This window comes from Carcharodon carcharias, chromosome 15 (genome assembly GCF_017639515.1).
Source record: "Carcharodon carcharias isolate sCarCar2 chromosome 15, sCarCar2.pri, whole genome shotgun sequence".
Taxonomy (NCBI): domain Eukaryota; kingdom Metazoa; phylum Chordata; class Chondrichthyes; order Lamniformes; family Lamnidae; genus Carcharodon; species Carcharodon carcharias.
This window is the reverse complement of record NC_054481.1, coordinates 43,958,323-43,965,094: the sequence shown is the minus strand read 5'-3', so window position 1 is coordinate 43,965,094 and position 6,772 is coordinate 43,958,323. Positions and strand designations below refer to the sequence as shown.

General features: G+C 41.2%; 1 long non-coding RNA gene across 1 annotated transcript; it reads left to right on the top strand.

The window, feature by feature from the left end:
- Positions 1-202: 202 nt before the first annotated feature.
- LOC121287771 lies at positions 203-6,083 on the top strand. The gene is made up of 3 exons (XR_005945249.1): positions 203-556; positions 3,680-3,769; positions 6,006-6,083. It is a non-coding gene; the product is annotated as an uncharacterized LOC121287771 (long non-coding RNA).
- The last annotated feature ends 689 nt before the right edge of the window (positions 6,084-6,772 follow it).

Here is a 6,772-nt window from a genome sequence, read left to right as displayed (position 1 = left end):
TGGACTAGTGGTCAAAGGTGTTTCTCTGCATAAATTTTTCCACAAGGTGGTATGGCACAGTCCAACTACTTGGAGCATTCCGCGGCCGTGCGGCCAGACCCATCCTTCGCAACACTGGGGAAGGTAGGACCTCAGCATGTAGTGACACTTGGTGTTTGTGTACTGAGGGAAGTACCTCAGTACTGTCTTATAAAACAATCGTGCATTTCCTATCTACTGCTGCTGATAAAACCAACTAGTCCATGGTTTCCTGACTCTCACCTTGCTTCCTTACTAACATTACTTAAGCAACGTAACACAATCAGATCTCAATGTAACCAACACAAGAATAATGCAGAAGATTCTTGCAGTTAGCAGCACATGTAAATTTTAGTGATTGAGCAATTGCTGTCGTTGATATGCATGAATAGACCTTGTAATTTTACAAATTTGTTTCCTGTTATTTTATTGTCTTTCCAGTGATTGCATTTCAGATTGAGTGCAAAACTGCTGACATGGAACCGCTAAATTGGAAATGCTCTGGAGACCAAAGCTGGAGTTTGTTGTGCATATATAGGTAACAAGGGATACTTGTGTGGAAAGTTTATAACGTCATAAGCTCTGTAATGGTCGAACTATATGTGAGTTTAGACCTGAAATGAAGCTGGGCAGACTGACAGTTGGAATCGTAAGCCCATACATCGGTTTGTTCGTACATCTCACTAAAATAGATTTTCTGATTGGTAACACCTAATTGACCAATTTAACATCTTTTTCAGTTTTCTGGTCAGGTTTTGGACTGGTGCAAGAAACATACCTCAGTTGGAATTAATTGTATTTGATTAGCCCTTAATCATGCCAGTTAGCCCAATATGCAGTTTTTTTTTTGGCATTCTCATTGTCTTAGTGTTCCACCCTGTCTGACTAAAATGGCTGGTCAGGGTTATTGGGTGCTGTGGTTCCAGGTGTGCATTTAATGTAAGATTTGTAGCAACATTTTGAGATAATTTGTGAACTTTTTTCCTCACTTTCACTTTGTTTCCAAGCCCTCTCCCCCCACAGTTTCCACATAGTTGGTATTTTGTTTCAATATGTCCATGACACTGGGACATAATTTACTTATATTTTTTGGACATGTGGGGACGTGAAGTATGGGGTGCCACAGGGGAATGATCCTAGACAGGTAAAAGGCAAGCTGTACCCACCTAGCAGTAAGATCCCTATGCACATTTATAGGGAAATGTGCATCTTTGTGATCATGACAATGGTTCAGCACATCAACTAACAACCATAATCCAGGATACAGCTGTGCTGTCTGCTGCAAGGCCCCTCACTCTCTAATGTGTATCATTAGACTAGCACTATAAATGGTAGTAACGGCAGCTGTGTCCTCCGGTCCTCTTCCCTTGACCCCATCCAAACATACCGCAATTACAGGGAGTGTCCTGAAGTGCCAGACAGCATCACTGTCTTTGCTTCAAACTTATTTTGAACCACCTCCACTCTGAAATCCAGGAATGGAGGTTGGAATGTTACAATGCTCCAAAAATTGGTGACAGACTCAGTTTTTTACTTGCACAATTTTAAACCATGTAATTTTACTCCAAGTTACTTTCACATATGCTGAAATATATTTTACAGATAATAGCAGCTTTTGCAGGGACTGTGAACATTCTTGTTTCAGTAGGCTACCGCTGACCTTGTAGATCTCCCTCTCTTCCACTTTCTCTAGATCAAATTTGACTCTCTTTATCCACCTAAAATTCCTACTTGCCAGCTTTGTGTCCACATTTGGTGACCATCCTGGATGCATGCTTATAGAGCTCATTGCTTTCCTACTATTTTCTGGAGTCACTTCAATGTTGAAATTAAATATGAGAATTTCCTTTGAGAATATTACATATTATGAATAGTTTTTCTCTCTTTTTGCAGAGAAATCTGTTTTGCTTATGCTGGTAATTTTTCAGCTGGAGTGCACTTCAGTGACCTAAAATTACCTTATAACATTTTGTTCTGTAACTTGCCATTAATCATTCATCAATGACCTATTGTCACATAGTAAAAGCCTCTGAATGTAAAACCTTAGTCATAAAATGTGAAAATAAGCATTTGTGTCAACTTACTACGGTTGTATTTATTGTTATGGTTGGGATTTATCTGAATGAGATGTCTGTCTGACTGCTGTTTTATAAAGTTTGCATTGGTGTTTAAAATAAATGCTACAGTGTTAGATGTGTTTCCAGCTCATACATACCAGTGCTCAAGGCTATTGTTTCATGTCCTTCTTTGTAGCTCTTCGTCCTTGGAGAATGAGAGGGATTGCTCTTAATATATAGGCAGTATACTAAATGGGAGCTAACCTTTCTCCTCCTTCTTTTTCACTCTCTCTGAAGCTTTTCCATAAGCTCAAGTATATTGTGGCACCCCAAAAGTGGCCGTTGAAAATTTTCACCTTTGTGTTTGTATTCCTTCATGGCATCACACATATCTGTAACTTCTCTAGCTGTACAACTCTACCAAACTCTCCCTTTCCCTCACTCCTGCCTCTTGTGCATCCGCACCCCAACGCCATTTCCCCCTCCACTCAATCATCAAGTGCTGTACCATACTTTAAAACAGAAAATGTTGGAAATACTCTGCAGGCCAAGCAGCAACAGTAGGGAGAGAAACAGAATTAATGTTTCGGGCTGATGATCTTTTGTCGCAACTGGAAAAAGTTAGAAATATAACAGGAGGGCTGTACTAACATCTAGAACTTCCCTCTCTCAGCTTCTCCACCTCCCTCAATTCTTAAGAGCTATCTCTTTGACCATGCTTTTGGTCACCCATCCTAATAGCTGCTTCTGTGGGTCAGTGTCAATTTTTGGCTGTAAAGAGCCCATCAGTTATGTGTGAATTTCTTTGGAATAAGATATTGTGCTTCTGCTCACACTAAACTTTCCAGGATATTCCAGGCTTATCAAGCGACAATATTTAAAGGACTGAATTTGAGAAACATTTGTCATGATGGACTCATTAATGTTCTGGTGAAAGTTGATTACTGTATTGCTAATTTAATCTGGCTACAGTTGTATGTAAACATTGCTCTCTTGCTGAAAAAAAGTCAAAACGCAGCAATATATGTTCAGTCAGCTTGATGCTTTTCCTTTGGAGAAATCTGGAACTAGCTCTGAGATTCTGAAGGAGTTTTCCCAATGTTCCACTATAACTTCAGTTGGAGACCAACAGATCTCCCCAGAGAATCTGTATGATCAGCCATTTCCCTTGGAATTCCATCTAACTCTTGCCAAAGCTAAGCAGGAGAATGGGAGAGCCCTGCCAGAATTTCAGAGCCTCTAATTAGGATTTAAAAGAGCACATTTAGTTCTGAGGGAGACTACATTCCATTCACCGTTAGCATCAGGTTCCTTTCTGGCCACAAGAAGCATGGATCTGCTAACGGGGTGCAAAGTTCAGGAGTGTTGGGAGAAGGCCCAAAAGTGAATAGTTTCCATGCCAACAGCACTACTGGTGAATAATTTATTATAAGGGAAGAATTATTCATGGAAACCCATGTCTCTCCTTGCATTGGTCATTTCACCATTTCTCCTATGCCATGACCTTTCAGCTGCTCATCTTCCACAACGACATATGTTCCTGTTTATGCATAACACCATCATTTGAAAAAGTTGCAAAGTATTCCTTTTTTTCCCGAATATAGCAACCATTGGAGGCAATTTTAACCTAACTTGCTGGGGGGAAAGCCCATGAGACCAGATGGAATGCTGATTTTAATGGAGACCGAAGTCAGGTGAGATATAAAGTCACCATTGGATCTGATTTTGTCAGGTTCTCAATAGAAATGTTGAGATCCAGCTGTTTCAATAGCTCAAATTCCAAATTTTCCAAAATTAGGGGTGCAGGTTCCCTTTCACTGGCAGCTAAATTACACTGGCAGGTCAAATGCATTAGCAGCCCATCCTGCTTCTTTCCCACACACCACCACCCACCCCGCCCCACCATGTTGCCCTGTCACATGGAAAGTTTCTTCAGTCATCTTGGCCTGTAGCACACTTAGTTAGGAGTATAGAGACTGGTGGTGTAGCAGTTCTTAAAAGGCTACTGCTGGCCATGGTTAGGGAAGCTGGAAATTCCAGAAGTCCTTCCCGTCAGTCCCACCTCCTCTGAGTGTTTGGAACAGACAGATGTTGAGCCTGCCCCAGGTCGTTGTCAGAATGCTTTTGGAGATCTGGGAGTTCTGGACCTTGTGTAAATTTCATCAAGTCTCTTATGCCTGGGTTCTGCCACCAACTTATCAACTGGTCTGGGGATCTTTAAGCCCTTCCTGCTTTGGGGAAATGGACGTGTTGGCATGGGTTGGGCATGCATTAAATGTCAATATGTATCCTGGTTCAGGTAAAGATTAATGGTTAGAAAAATAATCACTCTTGTGTTATAACATTTCACTAAGAATTGACTAACATTGAATACCTGCTGCGTCTCTAAATTACAACAAACAAGTTCATCTAAATTTAAAATCCTATAGAGAGGATTACAGTTAAGCTAAAATTATAACTAATTTAGAAAGACTTTACAACCCAATAATTAACCTTCGAAGGGAGGCTAAGTAGTGAAATATAAATTATGGAGCAAAGAAGGGACACAGAGAAACACTAGAAAGAAAAGCCCTACTGAGAAAATGTAAATAATACAGATTATTACATGGCCAGGCATGGTAGAATTTTTATTCTTACAGCTGCATAAGAAAGGATTGGAAATCAAGAAATGAAATTTAAATACCCGGAGCAAGGGTCCAGTTTGAGACTGTCTAAGATAAATGGGTTCACAATTATGTTTGTGTGTGTTATATTATATTGCTGTTAGCGTGACTACATTTTATTGGTCTCACCTCTGAGTCAGAAGGTTGTGGGTTCGAGTCCTACTCCAGATACTTGAACATAAAATCTAGACCGACACTCCCAGTGCAGTGCTAAGAAAGTGCTGCATTCTCTTTGCTAAACCGAGGCCCCATCTGCTCTCTCAGGTGGGGGTTAAAGGATCTCAAGGCTCTATTTTGAAGATGAGCAGGGGGAGTTCTCCCTGGTGTTCTGGCTAATACTTATCCGTCGACCAATAAGACTAAAACAGATTAACTAGTCATATCACATTTCTGCTTGTGGGACCTTATTGTGTGGTAATTGGCTGTCACAATTCATATTTTACAACAATGACGACATTTCAAAAGTGCTTAATTGGCTATAAAACACTTTGGGACTTCCCGAGGTTGTGAAAGGTGCTATACAAATTCTGATTCTTTCTTTCTAGTGTCAACTTAGTTAAACTGGTAGCATACTTGATTCTGGATCAGAGGCTTCCATACTTGAGCACCTCACTAGGGTTTCAGCACATAATATAGTCAGAGATTTCCATGCAGTACTGAGGGAGGGCTGCATTGTCCTGCTGCAGTCCTTCAGATGAGACAGTTTGAGCCTGATAATTCAATTGGATGTTAATGGTTCTGCTGCATTATTCAAAGTAGGGGGTTCTTCCAGTGCCTCAGCCATCCCTTCTTCCTGCACCTGAAAACAAATTGATCATTCATTTACTTTAAGCATGAGCAGCAATCCTTTAAAAACTGCCATATTCCCTTTTTTGACTACAGTACGTTCCTGATGTGTGGTGTCAATTAGCTGACCTCACTTTATAGCTGTACTATCAGAGGTGCCATCTTTGGATGAGACATTAGACCGAAACCCTGTTTGCCCCCTCAGGTAAAAGATCCGATGGCACTATTTTGAAGCAGAGCAGGGGAGTCATCCCGGGTGTCCTGGCTAGTATTTAACTATCAATCAACATCAGTAAAACAAAACAGATCATCTGGTCATTACCACACTGTTGTTTGTGGGATGTTGCTGTGCACAAATTAGCTGTCACATGTCCTACATTACAACAATGACTAATTTCTAAAATGTTTGGTTCTAACACACTTTGGGACAACCTATAGTCATGAAAGGCACTATATAAATGCAAACTTTTCTTTCTTTCAGGAGATCAGACAGCGCCCAATTGCCCAGATTTTCGCCATGACAGAGAGCCTCTCTGTCCTTTTTCAGCAATGCTAAAGAATAGTAGTGATGTGCTGCCTGCTGCACAACATTGCATAGTAGAGGGGCCTACAAATTAATGATGATTAGGCCATGAGCAGAGCTCTAACGTCTGAGGAAGACGAGGAGGAGGAGGAAGAAGAAGCCCCTGTCTAGTCTGAAGATTCTGAAAAGGGTGAGGATGAGGAAGCCGCCAATGGCAGAGCAGCTGGGAGGCATTGGCCATGTAACCAGGGCTGACTCTGTGCACGAGGGGATCACTGCCAGATGGGTCCTTGTGCAAAATAGATCCTCATAAGGTCTCTCCCATATCACAATTACCATCAGCCAGTCCCTGGTGACATACTTCCACCTAAAGAACATTGTACTTTGTACACTGACTCCACAATTACCACAGGGACTGTCCTGCCCCCACAAGGGAGAGAATCAACATCAATGAGTTTGACTCGGTCACATTCATATGGCTGAAACCCTCACCATCATAAACCAGGGGCCTCATCACATTACAAATACACATGGCAATAAGACCTTCACAATCTGGCCCCATTACATGAACACCAATGACTGTAAATGAAGGGTCCATATGCTGCCATTTTGTCCATAATCAAACCATGCCCATAATGCTGAGAGTGACACTACATAAAACTTACAATCCTATCGGCATGTGTAGGGTTTTATGTTGTAGAATACATGCAAATAAGGCATCTCGT